Here is an 18,510-nt window from a genome sequence, read left to right on the forward strand (position 1 = left end):
CTTTCCTGTAGTATTGGATGGTGGTATCTGTAGGAACTTTGATTAGCACGATCAGGAATTTTTACTAAATAACTTCCTTTGAGATCCTTAACTGCATCTGCTATGTGGCATTGATTCATTGTAATGGTCTCTCCGTATATTGCATCAATTATTTCTACAACTTCTGTAACATTTGAGTTGTCACCAGGGTTAAAACCATATTCTTTTATCACTGCGAGGACCATAACTCCATACCGGATCTTAAACTTCTTAAGAATTTCACCCTTACGCCTTATTTCATTTATTTCTTCTAAAATTGCCTCTGTTGGCCTGTCAAAAAATTTGCTTCCTTGCTGAAAATACTGATTATTTTGGACAAATTGATTAACTACTAGTGGAAACCCTAACACTGGATTTGCCATTTTTATTTTTGATATAATTTATCCCACCCTAATATTGTAATACCATTATGATCAACAAATCCCTTTAAGTTTATATAGTCAGTTTCGCGAACTGTGTTCATGTACATAGTTAGAATATCTTGTTTCTCACCATCACTAAGTTTATACTTGGCTGAACTTAGATCACAAAAGTTAAACTTAAATAACCTGTGACTGTCAAACACTTCTTGACACTGACGTTTGACTGTGTCTCTAATTGTTAAAATCACTTTAATGTTACCTTTTCGTACATATGCATGAACCTTGTCAAGAGTTGGTATATCTGTCTCTTTATCATAAATACAATTAGTTTCACCGAATATATCATCAATTGAAAGGACAACATTATCTTCTCTACTAACCATGTTCTCCCGATCCTGCAATTTATTTAGCTTCATACCCTTGAATAAAGAATATTCTGTACAATACATATGAAGAATATGACGGCTTATCCGACTTTTCCCTGTACCTGCATGACCAGTTATCAACAAGACACCATTCTGTTTCAGGAGCAATAAACCATCTTTTGCTGCCCCAATTGTCACAAATGTACCCTCTAGTAAATCTTCATCTATAAGGGCTTTAGTATCATCTGAAATTATTTTAAAACATAACTGAATTACAGAAAATTACAGAAACCATAAGAAACTTGTTTATCATATATATTCAATAGTAAGTGAGAATATTTTCTATTCAAATATAAAACATATAAAACATATAACAATATTTAAGTTTCTACTGTAAAATGGGATGTAATATCACATAATTTGCTATACTTCTAGTTCCAAGTTACTGTTCCATTGCAATAAAACATATACTTTTAAATAAGATTTTCAAGTCCAAGGACCATAACTCTGCACAAAATTATTAGACCGAAACAAAAATTTGAACTTGATCTGTAACTTGTCATGATAAAACTATATACCAATTATCAATCAATATCATATAAGCATGATGAAAAAAACATTAGATATGATTAATAGTTCTCTAAAATTAGATATGATGTAATACAGTGTATATCTATTTTCAAATTATAATCAAATATTATTAATAGTTCCAAATATTTTTTTTTTCATTTGTCACAAACTAATATAGATTTGTAACTTATCTATAAAATGTCAACAACTTTTATCTACACAATGTAATGTATTGAAATATATACATAATAAAAATAGATTATTGTCTAATTAAAGGATTTCTCTTCATAATTTTTTTTTATATATATAGCATTCAGAAAATTAGTTTATACTAAATAACTAACAAACCTGCCAATAAATTCTTCAAATGATTGAACAGAGAATGTCTTTTAAAAAATTAGTTCTCTCCCTTTGTACAGAAATATGGTTTAACATAGTACTCTAACATAAGATATGGTCCAGAGTTATGGTCCATAACTCTGGATTAAATCATCAGACCGGAACAAAATTTGAACTTGATCTATAACTTGTCATGATAAAACTATATACCAAATATCAAAATATCTTCAAGAACGAAGAAAAAAGTGTGGAAAGCTGATTTGTCGGACTGACAGAAGGACAAACAGACGGACGGAGTGCAAACCTAAAGTCCCCTTCGACTTCGTCGGTAGGGGGCTTATAACAGTAAAATTTCATAAAAATAAAAATAAACTATTTCGGACAGTTGTATTTCCCTACAATGGGTGGTCAAATTGGTCTGAAAATTTCATTACAGATAGTTTTGATTTATTCATCACTTTAAATCTGGTCAATTTTGCTCTTAATGCTATAGTTTTGGAGTTAAAAGCCAAAAACTGCATTTGACCTCTATATTTTAATTTTAGCCATGGCGGCCATGTTTGTTAATGGATCAAAACTTCGGATACAATTTATAAACCAGTTACCCTAAGGAACATTCAGTTTAGAGGTATTAGGCCCAGTAGTTTCAGAGAAGATTTTTAAATGTTAGCAAACATGATGAACAAATTGTGTAAAATTGTCTTCAAAGGGCAATAACTCCTTAAGGGGTCAATTGATAATTTTTGTCATATGAACTTACTTGTAGATCTTACTTTGCTGAACATTTTTGCTATTTACAACTAGATACCCTAAGAAACATTAATTTAAATTTTGAAGGTATTTGGCACAGTAGTGGAGGAAAAGATTCTTGAAATAGTTTACAACAACGATGACAGATGACGACGACGACAGACAAAGACAGACTACGGACGATGATGGACTCCAAGTGATGGCAGGCCCTGGTGAGCTAAAAAATGATAAAGTTTAAGGCTAGAAATGCAAATATTCATAAACAATCATTGATTACTAAATAGTTAATATTTACCTTCAAGTCTCTTTCTTAGACTTTCATCTAAAAAAATATACAACAGTTAAATAATGGCCTTTCTCTTATTGTTCATCTATTTATACTTCTTGGCACAGTTGCTTTTTTAAAATCAAAATGTTACTTTTTTAATCTCTCTTAAACTAGTTAAAAATTAATTTTGTCTAACCTGAGCATCTACTCATTTATACCAATACATCTAATCATTTCTTTACAAGTCTTATTCCATTGTCATGATTGTTGGTAGATCTCTGTTCAAGTACTGTTAGGGACATACATCCAAATCAAAGTTACTTACTTTAGTAGATCTAATTCTGGAGGAAATTTTTGAAATCCTTTACAATAAATGTACTTTTACAATGACTGACAAGTGGAAATAGCAGCTAACACCAAGTGATGTCAGTAGCTAAATTGGCAAATAGGCCAAGTTGAGATAAAAAAAAAAGTTGACAAGTACTACTTTCCGACCTCTTCTGTGTCACTTTTGATATATATATATATTTAATATTAATTTCATAAAAATCTAACAGGAAATACTCAACCTTTGTCAACATAAACCTATTATGCTGTTGGTTTGACTTAGCTCTAAGTATACATCTTAAAACAAATAACAGAACAAGTCTTACTTGATGAGTCATCAGTATTATGTTGTTTCTTCTTTATATCATCAATATTTTTTGCATTTATTGCAATCTGTTCATCATGTTTTGCCATATGTTCAGATTGTTTTGACAGCTTTCCATCATGTTTTGCCATCTGTTCACAATGTTCTTTTAACATTTTGACATGTTGTCCATTTTTGATTTCAAGTTTGTCTACTTGTGTAATTAGCTTACCAATCTCATTTTGTTTGTTCACCAATTGTTCTTGTAAAACTTTAAATCTTACTTCATTTGTTTCTATTTCTTTCTGACAGGCCTCAATTTCCTCTTTAGATTTATCAATTGATACTGTGGTGTCAGAAAGTTTGGTAGCAAGGTTCTGTGCCACAGTTTCACCTTTCTGAAGGGAAATATGAAGCTGCTGAATTCCAGTTTCATGTTTTTCTTTTACTGACCTCTGATTATCACATGTTGTTTGAAAATTATCTATCATGCTGGTGTGCTTCTCTTGTGACATCAGTAGGTGACAAACCTCTTTTTCACAGATTTTTAGTGTGTATAATATATCTGTAAGAGATGTATCTAGAACAATATGTTGTGCAGACTGTGATTCCTGTAGCAGTGATGGTCCACCAAGACGGAAAATAGCCTAGTATATAAATATATAAATTATAATACTAATTTAAAGATGGTTTACCAAGTGATACAAAAATTCACTTGTGTATATAATGTACAAGAAAAATGTTCCCCACAACAGTGTAATTGATGAACAAAATAGTGTGTCACAAGGTGTGAATGTGGTACAATAGTAAAATGAATTATTAATGTCCCATAACTCCCTTTACTTTTTTAAAACAAAATGACTGTACAACATGGTCAACAACACTTTGTGGCAAACAACCCTACTATGTATGAGAGTTCTCAGAATTTACAAGGTCTCAATGTCACATTCTATTTTTATGGTAGATTAAATGTATACCGCCAACTTGGATTGTAAAACAGCACTACACAATTGGTCTAGTTCTTTGCTTAAATTTGCAAATTTTGAGACAGATTTGCAATTGATGTGTTAGACTGATTATTTGAATAACTTTAAATAAGTGAAAAGTAAAATCACAAAAATACTGAACTCCGAGGAAAATTGAATAAGAGGCTGTCGAGTGACAGCAAACTAGATTGAACAGTTGAGCAAGTATGGACACACCATTTTAGCTGAAAACAGCTCTGAATTTGGATTGTGATTGAATATTTGACACAGCATAGGTTTGTGACACTAAATGAATGTAGTCAAAGAAATGAAAAATTTGAAATTGGATATTTACCTATTATGGTCTAATATCCAAAATCTAAGTACATTGTTACAAGAATCAACATATCGACGAACCCCAAGAATTCATTTTTTGATCAAATAAAACGAAAGTTTAATTAAGGACCCTTTGGACCTCAATGTGGACAAATTTGATAAAGGAGCCCACAATCCAAAATCTTTCAATACATGGTTAGATTCAGCATTTCAAAGAACCCCATAAATTCAATTTTTGTGGAATCAAACAAAGTTAAATTTTGGACCCTGATTTGGACCAACTTGAAATCTGGGCCAAAAAATCAAATATCTAAACACAAGTTTAGATTCAGCATTTGAAAGAACCCTATATATATTTGATTTATGTTAAAAGAGAAACACAGTTTAATTTTATCCATATATTTTTTCTAAAATTAGATAAGATGTAATTTTTCAAATAATCAATAATATAATAACAATTAATGTTAACAACCAGTGATGAACAGCAGGCGCATGTGCGGGTGGAGAAGGTCGACAGAAATTTCCGCTCCTGAGAATCTGAAGAAAAGTTATATTTCCTGAGTGTGGGAACTGTATATTCATATGCATAACATTCCTAGAGTGGTTTTTAGTGTTTTAACAGATGTTTGTACTTTTAAACCCACCACCTCGTTGTCGTCAACCTTCTTGTAAAAATTCTTTTTCATATTTCCCCGGCACAGGTCGGCCATTTTTTATTCAGCCATCTTTTATTATTTTCATTTCCTTGCGTGTTTGCTGATGTTTCTGCGCTTTTATCTCTCACCTGTAGTATAGATTGCACCTGAATATTTTAAATTTATTACTAATTTCGTGTGTGTGTATATATATATATATCTTTTGCGTAGTTCAATCCTCATAGAGTCATACATACTGTCGAGCATGACTTAGTAGTCTCATTACTACTACACACTAAATAGAGCAAGATTTGCATTTTTACTTTTTAAACCCATTAGAAATTTGTAGTCTCAATATTGCTATGAAATAAATAGAGCAAGCCTGTTGTTTTTACTATTTTAAAAGTAAATAGAATTTTATATATATAATTTTAAAGTCCAGCCTTGTCCTTTGACTCTGGCATTGTAAGTCTCAATCTACTACAGCATGTCTACAAACAGAAGTCTTCGATTGAGACAGTCTAAACTTCCATATACACCTTCTAGGGATGGAAACCAGCAACTAAGAACAAACTATAATATTAATTCTGAAAAGGCTTTGCAACAAAAATTAGATGCTACCACTAGACAAAACATTACAGCAGAACTAACGAGGGGTAATCTAGTAATGACCTTTTCCACAGCTGCCTTTGAACTGCTACGTGCTGTTCTCAATGACATTTTAAATTCAAACCCATTCCCAGATGTAAAGTGGGGTGCCTTGTCGACGAAAATCTAAAAATGGTAGCGTTTTTGCTGAAGAATCTATATCTGTTGGTGGGAGTAAACAGTGGTATATGATAAATCTATACCTGACCACTTCTACTGTGAATGTAAATGGCTCCAAGCTACAATTATTTAATTACTGAACACTTGCCAGTCATAGCTGACATGATGGAAAATATGGGTAACTTTGCTGAAATGAATAAACTTTTACAACAGCAACTCACTGAACTAGTATCCAAAACTAACAGTAGAAATCATTCTTGTAAGAGCCAAACTAGTTTAGACGATACCAACATTTCTGACTCTAGATTAGATGCCGCTAAAGTGGACACACCAGTTAGTGATGTTATTGTCGGACAAAACACGCAAATTGCCTTGTATGTAATTTATACTGCAAAAAAGATTCAGTATTGTGTGACAATTTTAATTCGTGGGTGCATTATAAATGTGAAGGCTTAAGTGAGACTGATATAAATAATATTGAAGATAATAATGGTATATTTACCTGTAAGGGATGTAAAGACTTAATGATGTTAGACTGTAGAAATACTGTGTCAAGCCCGTGTCAGCCTATTAGCCAAACGGAAAAAATATAGATATGGGGTCAAATACTTTAATAACAAATTTTGATGTAGATAAATATGAAGTCCTGGTTAAACAAGAAAATTCTATTAAAAGTAAGGAAAAAGAGCTAAAGTCCAGAAAGGCTCAAATTTGCAAGAAGGAAAAAGAACTGGCAGAGACCATACAAAAACTTGCAACATCTCAAGCTTATATATAATAAACTGTTATCACAGAGATATGTCTCGCCTTTTTGTAATTTTGATAATGCAAATGTTGAAATTAAAATACCAATACTTTAACATGTAAGTTATGCAAATTGCAAAGTCGATGAACCATGACTGAAGGTACATGGCTAAACAATCTCCATGAAATGAGATGTGCCAATGCTAATACAACTGCATACCAAATACCATTGACTTAATATAAGTCGTTCCCTTTAAACAAACCTAAACACTAACATTAACTTGTAAACTGTGTAAAAGTTTCAAAGTCAATGAACCATGATCAGAGATGGGGCTATATAATCTCCATGGAAACGATACTTGCAAATGCCAATAAATTTGCATACCAAATATCATTGACTTAACATTAGCAGTTCATCTTAAACTGATCTAATCACAAACTAATAGTGCAATTTTATAGAGAAAAACTTTAGACAAATATGTTAACCCAATAGAAGACGGTTGTGAACGGTTATGTGGTATTTATATCAAACAGTCCAACCCATTATGAATAATGGCTACTTATATGCAAACTACTGGTAACAAGACTTATGATCAACTGTATAATGCATGTTTAGACGAGATCCATGAAATAAGACAAAAGTTTGAAAATTGTGAGTTTATTATTATGGGAGACATGAATGAATCTTTCATTAGAGATAAAGTTTCTTCAAGGGACAAAAATTTTATTGAAGCCATGCGAGAAATGGAGCTGGTGCTTCCTGTAAATTATCCGTTAATACTGACGTTTCACCATTATAATGGAGTGTCAACATCCCAGATAGACTATATTTTACCTTTTAAAAATGACAATTTGGTATTTAATACAAACGTGTTAGAAAGGAACCATGAGAACACTTCTATACATGATCCAGTAATTGGAAAAATTTATTTTAACTTTTATAATGATAATGTACAAGATGAAATGGATATAGATAAAAACTGAAGAAATAATTTAGTCTTTAATAGTAAACTAAATTGGAATACTGTTGACATTTGCAAATATCAATTATTAGTAGATGAAAAGTGTAATAAAGTTAATATATTGGGTACAGAAGATATACAACTGCAAGTGATAAAACTAGCTGAAATCTTGAATACATGTACCAGTGCCATACAATCAAATGAGGTAAAACCGAAGGGGAAACTGAGTAGTGAAAAGAAGGGGAAACCTATTAGTGAAGACATTAAGAAATTAATTTAAATAAGTAAAAAAGCTCATTGGAAATGGAAAAATAAAGGAGGGGGAAGGACACTGACTTTATATATAGATTGTAAAGAAGCCAAACGTAATCTAAGGAAAGCTCAAAGGCAGCTAGAAGCTGAAAACAGAAATAATATATATTTTGAAATTATGGAGAGTCACGAATATAATCAAAATCTTTTCTATAGACGTAGGCAGAGAAGTAACCCAGTACAAAAATTAACCAGTTTAAAAGTAAATGGAACTATTCATGATACATCTCGTGCTATTGAGAATGCTTGGGCGGATTATTTTGAAAATCTTAGTAAGGCTTCAAAAAATTAACTTTTTAAAAATGACTATAAAGAACTTGTTGATAGGGATTTAGACGCTCTAAGGAAGTTATATGAAGTTCATAAACCAATTGAGAAATTTAACAAGAGGCTGTCAGAGTGACGGCAAACCGGATTTTCCTGCAGAGGTCGAACCCTGCACAGTTGAGCAAGTATGGACACTACATTTAAGATTAAAACAGCTCTGAATTTGGATAGTGATTGAATATTTGACACAGCATAGGTTTGTGACACAAAACGAATGTGGTCAAAGAACTGAATTTATTTGAAATTGGACATTTAAATACCTATTATGGTCCAATATCCAAAATCTAAGTACATATTAGAATAAGCATATCAAAGAACCCCAAGAATTCAATTTTTGATGAAATCAGACAAAAATTTAATTTAGGACCCTTTGGACCTCAATGTGGACCAATTTGATAAAGGAGCCCACAATCCAAAATCTCTCAATACATGGTTAGATTCAGCATTTCAAAGAACCCCATAAATTCATTTTTTGTGGAATCAAACAAAGTTTAGTTTTGGACCCTGATTTGGACCAACTTGAAAACTGGGCCCAAAAAACTAATATTTAAATACAGGATTATAATTCAGCATTTGAAAGAACCCTATATATATTTAATTTATGTGAAAAATGAAACGCAGGTTAATTTTATCCATAATAATTTCTGTGCAAAGGGAAATAACTCAAACTGGATAAATAGTTCTCTAAAATAAGATATGATGCAATTTTTCAAATTATAATCAATAATATAATAACAACAACCAGTGATGATTAAGTTCTCTAAAATTAGATATGATTTAACACTCAAACATTGTTAGAATCAGCATATCAAAGAACCAAAGAATTCATTTTTTGATGAAATTAAACAAAAGTTTCATTTAGGACCCTTTGGACCTCAATGTGGTATTATCTTATTAAAAATGAAGAGAAATACAGGTTAAGGTTAAGCATTTCAAAGAACCCTATATATATTCAATTTATGTTGAAATCAAACACAGTTTCATTTTGGACCCCGATTTGGAAAAACTTGAAAAGTGGGCCCAAAATCAGAAATCTAATATATGTTTATTAATAGACAATATAGACTTAGTTTTTAAAGGAGTTCACTTCATCAAAAAAAATATATAGCATTCAGAAAATTAGTTTTTAAAGAATAACAAACAAACTTGACACAAAATTCTTCAAATAATTTACCAAAGAAAAGAAGAAAAAAATCCAAAATTTTATTTATCATTAATACAATGTCTTATCAAAATCTATAAAACTTATCAGTAACAAGAAATAATTGTAACAGGATGCTGTTACTAAGTCTCCCAAACAAAGCTCCAATAATTCGTCATTCCCATGGTCGCCTGACATTGGGCAAAGTCCAGTACAAATTGGTTTGTGATATGCATAAGTGAAGCCTATGGATTGACCCTGTATGTCATTCAAATCTTCTTGAAATTACGAACAGGAATATATATGGTTTAGGGGTGGAGATCTCGACCATTTACAAGTTCCCAAAAGGGAAAGGGGGGTGATCCCCAGGGGACTCGCCCTTAATTTCATATGATTTGTTTTTTTGTCCCATACAGGAATATATATGTTTTAGGGGTGGGGATCTCAACCATTTACAAGTTCTTAAACAGGAGGGGTGGGGTGACCCCAGGGGACTCGCCTTATATTTCATTTGATTTGTTTTATTGTCCCATACAAGAAAATATATGGTTTCGGGGTGGGGATCTTGACCGTTTACAAGTTTTCAAAAAGAAGGGGGTGGGGGTTACCCCAGGGGACTTCCCCTCAATTTCATTTGATTTGTTTTATTGTCCCATTCAAGAAAATATATATGGTTTAGGGGTGGGGATCTCGACTGTTTACAAGTTCTCAAATAGGGTGGGGTGGAGTGGCCCCTGGGGACTCGCCTTTTATTTCATTTGATTTGTTTTATTGTCCCATACAAGAATATATATGGTTTTGGGGTGGGGATCTTGACCGTTTACAAGTTACCCCAGGGGACTTCCCCTCATTTTCATTTGATTTGTGTTATTGTCCCATTCAAGACTATATATGGTTTAGGGGTGGGGATCTCGACCGTTTACAAGTTATCAAAAAGAAGGGGGGTGGGGGTTACCCCCATGGACTACCCCTATATTTCATTTGATTTGTTTTATTGTCCCATATATATATGGTATAGGGGTGGGGATCTCGACCGTTTACAAGTTCTCAAATAGGGTGGGGTGGGGGTGACCCCTGGGGACTCGCCTTTTATTTCATTTGATTTGTTTTATTGTCCCATACAAGAATATATATGGTTTTGGGTTGGGGATCTTGACCGTTTACAAGTTTTCAAAAAGAAGACGGGTGGAGGTGACTCCTCCGGACTTCCCCTATATTTCATTTGATTTGTGTTATTGTCCCATACAAGAATATCTACGGTTCAGGGGTGGGGATCTCGACCGTTTACAAGTTCTCAAACAGGAGGGGGTGGGGGTGACCCCAGGAGGCTCGCCTTTTATTACATTTGATTAGTTTTATTGTCCCATACAAGAATATATATGGTTTCAGGGTGAGGATCCTGACCGTTTACAAGTTTTCAAAAAGAAGGGGGGTGGGGTGAACCCCGGGACTTGTCCCATAAAAGAATATATATGGTTTAGGGGTGGGGATCTTGAACAAGATAAAAGCACATTCTCAAATTGAAGGGGGGTGGGGGTAAGAATATATATGGTTTAGGGAGACTTAATTATCTACAAAATGTCTAATAATGAACAGTAAATTTCAAACTTCTTTTATACAGTCCTACTAGTAAATTTCAGATGATATCGGATATGTTTCTTATGTCGTAACTACAATCCCGTTCCCTAATCACGAATGTGACCTACCGAATTAGACTTTTTTCGGCTTTGTAATAACATGAGCAACACGACGGGTGCCAGATGTGGAGCAGGATCTGCTTACCCTTCCGGAGCACCTGAGATCACCCCAATTTTTGGTGGGGTTCGTGTTGCGGTTGTACCCCTATTTGTGTCATTTTTACCTATTGTGTTTGTTTTGTTCACACATCGTTTTCAATATAATGGAATTTGATGCGACTGTCATACAAGTGAGAGGTTTAGCTAGCTTTAAAACCAGGTTTAATCCACCATTTTCTACATAAGAAAATGTCTGTACCAAGTCAGGAATATGACAGTTGTTATCCATTCGTTTGATGTGTTTGAGCTTTTGATTTTGCCATTTGATTAGGGACTTTCCTGTTTTAATTTTCCTCGGAGTTCAGTATTTTTGTGATTTTACTTTTTACGTATTAAAGTAATGAACTTCTATTTCCATTTAAATTTTTTTGCTATTTTAAATAAAGTAGGAACAATTTTAGAAACTCCTTGTATGTTTGCATCTTTCCTGGTCAAGGACGTAGATGTTAGTTAAACGTCCTTGCCTGGGCGTAGAATTTTAATTGCTGCTCAAACAGACTTTGCTCATTTTTAATCACGCTAAAATGGCTGTTTTAAAACGCCCTATTCATTGACCGTCACTTAATCTGCAATGTGAACCCAGCTTGTAATTTAGAAAACTTAACATATGCGACGCTAATTTAATTAACTACTGATGTAGGATATCAGTCCGCCTCGATTAACACTTATCTCTATAGCAACTGTAAAACGCTAATACATATTCCTTAGATCAATTTATTACCCATTACGCAGGCGGCCATAGAAAAGAACAGATGTATTTTGAAAGACAGTAGGCATTTCCGGTATTCCGAAAGACTACAACATCAATTAATATATATATGCGTGAACCCTCAGGGGTTCACGCAATTATATATCGTAGCAAATTGTTTCAATGCGAGAAGTAATTATCTATTGCAGTAGATTTTCATTATGTACATGTATTTTATATTCTCAGTAATTGTTTGCATTTTACTACCATGCATTGTCTTTATACGGTGGACCCCAAAACTGATTAAGGTAACATCAGGGGAGGATCCAGCCATTTTTAAAAGTGGGGGGAAGAGGGGGGGTCCAACCATATGTCCCCATTCATTAGCATTTATCGTTAAAAAGGGTCCAACCCTTGACCCCCCTCTGGATCCGCCACTGAGGTTTATGTTAAGAAACAGAGAAGTTAAAAAAAAACCATAAATTTCGGAATAAATACAGCACTCTGAATACCCAAGTCCGTTCATTGAGATATGAGGGTCTGGATGGGGTTAACAAAATAGAGAATATTGGACCAATACTACTGAAATTTAGGCCAAAAAAATCAAGAATACAGCAAATTAAGCAAACAAAAAAGAAAGCCCGGGAAAAAATAGAGAAACATGTCTTAAAAAATTAAAGAATACGTAATTGAGGGTAGGCCGTGGGTATAGATTAGAATACATCATAGCCATGATAACACCATATGATACTGTAGAACACCATAGAATGACGTATACGCGAGACAAAACAGAATACCACAGAACACCACAGAATACCACTGACAGAACGCAACCATGGGAATATTGCAGAATACCACAGAACCCTACAGAAAACTACAAAAGAACCCCTACAGAATACCACAACAGTAAACTGAATACCGCAGAACACCAATGATGTGTTTCCTATACTTTATTCGGTGTGATCACATTTTATTTTTTTATATACAGGTAATGAATTTCTTGTTGGAGAAACGTAATTTTTTTACATTAGGGATTAACGGAATGTACCTGTAATTTGAGTTACAGTAAATCCCGCTGGAATGAACTTTTTAATAATATATTAATAATACCAAATGAAAAAGTCAAAATTATAAAAAAATATATATTTATTGTATCTAAGAGCATTAATATCATACAAACAACAGAATAATTTTTTTTGATAAAGCACTAATAGACAAATACTTTAGAAAATCTTGAAACGCTTTAAGTTGAGGGAAAATTAATACCAGAATTCAACCAAATGAACTATTTAATAAAATAACAATAATACCAAATGGATGTCAAAATTAGAAAAGTATATATATTTATTGTATCAAAGAGCACTATAATATCATACAAAAACAGAATCATGATAAACAATATAAGCAGTAATAAACAATAATTTTATTCATAAACGACAAGATCGTTATTATGCATGTACTTTACACGCCAGGGCCGACCGTGCGAGGGCTGTATAGCCAGTCAAGGTCGTTAAAAACTCCCATCATCAATATTTTTATTTTGCTGAATTTGCTTATTATTTGACATTTAGTATTAAAAATTTTATAAATGTAATTTATATTATGAATCATAAAGAGGTTTCTTCCTAAAAACAACAATTTTAATTGTGATATAAACACCAAGCCCATCTATTGTTTGAAACTTGTTGGATAAACGTTAGTTGGATTTTTTAAATGTTGGAGAATCGTGACTAAACCCATTATTCGGGTTAGTGATCTTGTGATTGAGTCTTCAGGGGAGGAAACAGGATAGAGGGGGGGGGCGTAATTCTCGACTATTGAATATATACTGCGGAGTGGACCGAGGTGAACCAGTATTTGGACGATTTTATGCTAAAAATTTATATTTATATGTAAATATAAAATATATTGAAAAAGTATGAGATTTAAAAAAACGCCCGAACCACAACGTGGTCTGAGGGTCACAGGGATCCAGGACAGAGGACCCTCAGGTAAGGGATTTGAGGAGGCGGACCAACCACCCCCACCCCCTAAGCTCAGGCGTTATTGAGAAAGAGATACCGTTTATGTCATAAAAAACTCATCAATAGCAATGTCTTTTTCTAACTATTTGCAGGGTTACCGCATAGGAAAATATACGCGTTTATTTTTTTAATTAAATTACCTGGATAAATATTAGTTATATGTTAAGGATAATTAAAAGCACTTTATTATATTTTTATGGATAAAACAGGTCAAATCAAAGTCTTAGTAACTGGTACTTCGTAAGACCTGGTTTGCGCTAACCAAGTTTTAATTAGAGTGGGGCGTTTGTCTTCCTGCAGACATCGTCCCGATGTACTACCGTAGCACCATAAAGTCCTGCAACTAAGGTAGGTTAGCACAAAGCAGTCAAAATTATATACTATACACCCTTTGCTTTCTTTTGTATTATTATTTTATTACACTGCATGCCTTATCTTTTTGATGTACATATAAAACTTTTTCCAATCATTATTCCTTAATTCACAAACACATAATTTGACCTATTTGGGTTTATACACCACATTTGGAAACTAAATGCACATACACAATTTGGCATAGCAAATTTCTACTCTTTACTTGGCTGATGATGTACTGCTGCAACAACGTCACTTCTGCTCTTTGTCAATTGGCCTTTTTTCTTGTTCCGGATTAGGGTGGCACATACTTTATTTTTTGTCCTATTTTAGTTTCTTATTTTTCTTTATTTTCCTTTTTTTTTAATTTATCAATTATCATTCATCAATTTACTTTTTAAAGGAACTGTCCCTTTTATGCGCATATTAAGTAAATGAACAGGGGCCTCCGTGGCTGACTGGTGTTAGTAGTTGGTGGAACTATACTGACTACCCTGTCAACACTGAGGTTGTGTGTTCGAATTCCACACGTAGCAGGTGCGCTCGACTCCAATCTCAATTGACTAGTCTAGGATTGTCAGTTTTCCTACTGAAGGTCTCAGCATATGATGAATTGCTTTAAACAATGAGAAACTGGGTAAAATCACAGTAGATAAAGATTTGATAGGAAATTAACAGATATATATAATATGATATTAACAGATATATAAAATATGATACCATGTGATTACAAAGAAAATTTCGTCACTTCTATCTTCAATTACAATTCGTTGAAGAAAGAATTACAAGGCTCATACGCTTTTATCCAGTTTATTTAATCAATTCACTGACAGATTAAAATATTTTTTCTTGAAAATTCATGTTTACGCCCGACGTTTTGACGTAAACGTAGCCACGTGCCTGGAAGTATGCCGTCTACGTCACATGGATCCGCCATTGAAGAGATACATAACAAGAGAGTGCTTATGTGCCGCGTCAAATGCAACCAATGACGCATCTTAATCATTTTAAAGTTTTTTTTATAAATCTAAAATGGTCGAAATCAAGGTATTAGCACTAAAAAACTTTATACATACATGTAACAAATTTACCGAATGGATCTAGTGTTCTGTTGCATGCTGACTACTTTCAGCCTCTGCTCGATTCGAATTCATTCACAGCACCTGCTTATTAAACTGTTAAATAGTCGAGGTATGATATACTTTGTTAGTCTTGTATCATTTTTAATTTTAGTTTCTTGTGTATAATTTGGAGTTTAGTATGACGTCCATTATTACTGAACTAGTATACATATTTGTTTATGGGCCAGCTGAAGGACGCCTCCGGGTGCGGGAGTTTCTCGCTGCATTGAAGACCCATTGGTGGCCTTCGGCTGTTGTCTGCTCTATGGTCGGGTTGTTGTCTCTTTGACACATTCCCCATTTCCATTCTCAATTTTATATATGATGTAAGCGACATAAAAGCAAAACCAAAAAAAGGTCTGATAGTCAATGTAAAGGATCTGTGGTGTTCAAAAATAGATTATTAATTCCTAGCTACAGACAATTAAATATTTAGGTTACATCTTCGCATATGTGTTCTGCATAATATAATTACTCGAGTTTAGTAAAAGTTACTGAATTAGAAATAAGTCATGTTTTGTGGCTTGAGCGCGGACTTTAGAATAGGCTTTCAAATTTTTAGCCTAACTTTGCCCAGTAAATAAAGAACTAACAGCATAATGATATGTTTTCCAACTAGACAGTTCACTTTGACATGTTTAAATTTAAAAAAAAAACATTACGCCCGGCTTCAGAAGTGCAAGAACCAATAATCAATAATAAATTAAAATGAATAAAACTAATTTTTTTAGATAAAAATGGAAAATATCTTTAAACAGCCCATTTTATAAAGTTAAATAAATGGATATTTTTCCTTGGACATTGCTTGTCCCTAAACCTCTTATGCCAACAAGTTTTCTGCTTTGTATCGATCTGGTGATTTTATCGTTTGTAAACTGATCTTGTAGTTTGTTCTTATGCTGTACTGTATACCAATGTCCCAGGTCAGGAGGGTTTGGCGCCCGCAAACATCTTTAACCCCGCCATATTCTGCATGTGCTTGTCCCAAGTCAGGACCATTTAATTAAGTTGTGGATGTTTGTTGCTGTTTATCTTATATGTGTTTGTTTGTAGTTTTTTTACATAAATCAGTCCGTTGCTTTTCTTGTTTGGATTGGTCATGTCTTGGTTTTTTTTTTAGCTTGCTATGCGGCATGGGTTTTACTAATTGTTGAATTAATGATTGCACGTTTTCCTGCCGAAGGTTGGTGGCTTCTCCTGAAAATTTGGCTACCTCCGTCAGTAACTTCTTGCCTCTATAATCATGACGATATATAGTTGGCTTTGAACTAGCTTTCAGTAACTGCTAGTTAATACTCTTATTTCAGTGCGTTGTGTCTATTGTTTTTATGTTAGTTGTTTGTGTGCCTCGTACCGATCCTGTCCAAAGTCAGGAATCTGTAGTTCAGTGGTTGTCGTTGGTTCATGCCTGGCATATTTGTTTTTCGTAAACTCTATTGTTATAAATCAGACCGTTAGTTGTCTTGTTTAAATTTTTCACATTTTTCATGCCGGGGCTCTTTATAGCCGACTATATGGTATTGATTTTTCTCATTGTTGAAGGACCTACGATTCCCTGTAATTGCTGAATCTAGAACACTGACCAAGTGATTTGGCTCTTTGGCAGTCTGTATCTTATCGCCGTAATCACAATCTGAAAAGATTCAAATAAGTTAGAATTACAATTTGCTTCATCACTTATATTGGATAAATTACACATACGTGTAAATTCTGGACATTTTTTATAACGTGCATTCATTATTTTACACATCCCTCTGCAATTGAAAAAGACCAATTAGACATTAATCTCCCCCAATAATAAAAAACAACAGACAAACGAAAAGCAAACCCATCTTTTGTTAATCACAAGGTAACTTGTAGTGCAAAAATAAACCCAACAAATAAACACATATTTATTAAGAAAAAAATGAAATAAAAGTAATAAAAACAGAATAATCACAAAATTGTTGATGCTCCTATATCAAAATGGTGTTATTTGAATTATTATCTGATAAGGAACTCTTATGAACATTTTCATATTTGATATTATTTGATGTATTGCTGCCTAATCAATGTTTACGTGCTCAATACTCGTAAATTAAATTTGTTGAGATGTTGGAGCAAGACTTTTGTACGACGCGTACTTGGTAATAAACTATACATTACATTGGGATCCTTAAAATGTTCTACTCGTACAATTTACTATACATTTATTCAGTAGTTTGTTTAATTATTCCTTTCACTTTGAATTGAAATCATTGTCTCTCTTGGTATCTTCTGTACGTCCAAACCTTTTTTGTTTCTGTTTTACCGCAGTGCCAGACAAAGTGAACCACCTATACTACCCTCAAGTGATTTTTTTTGTAAGAATTTGTATACAACAATAATTAGAGATTCAAACTTTGAGATTTAATATTGATTTCTACCTGTAATTAGTATCAAATATACATTTATTGTAATTATCTAGTTTTACCTATATTGGAAATATTAATGATCAATATCGGTAAAATTCTATTTCCATGGCAACGATTTACAAAACGTATCCTATGACAGATGAAGTATGAATAAAAAGCGTTGTATGATCTTGTGTTAACGGAAAACACACCAAACGAACAAGTCAATGTTTCATATTACATATAAAAGGTTTAGGCAAAAATTAACTATTACAAAATAAGAACAAATGTCAAAAGGATAGTTATCTAGACCTTACTCCTATAAAGATACCCAGACCACAAATATACTCCGTGGTGGACTATAGCTATTATGAATTCTAAGAAAGAGGTAAGTGGGCATCAATTGTTTTATGAATTGTTGATACCAATGTAACACTAACCCAGTATTCAGTAATTATTTTTAATTTTACGTGAAATATCATTGCATTTGATACATTGTATGTTCTTTTCTGTAAATTAGCTGTAGAAAATATTAAATTATCTGAAACACTAGGCATAATTCCCACAGCATGGATTTTAATACTTTTCAAAATGGTATTTGATTTGGCCTTCGAACTGTTTTCAGTCGAGCGCCACTTACA

This window comes from Mytilus californianus, unplaced genomic scaffold (assembly GCF_021869535.1).
Source record: "Mytilus californianus isolate M0D057914Y unplaced genomic scaffold, xbMytCali1.0.p SCAF_10, whole genome shotgun sequence".
In the NCBI taxonomy this organism is placed as follows: Eukaryota; Metazoa; Mollusca; class Bivalvia; order Mytilida; family Mytilidae; genus Mytilus; species Mytilus californianus.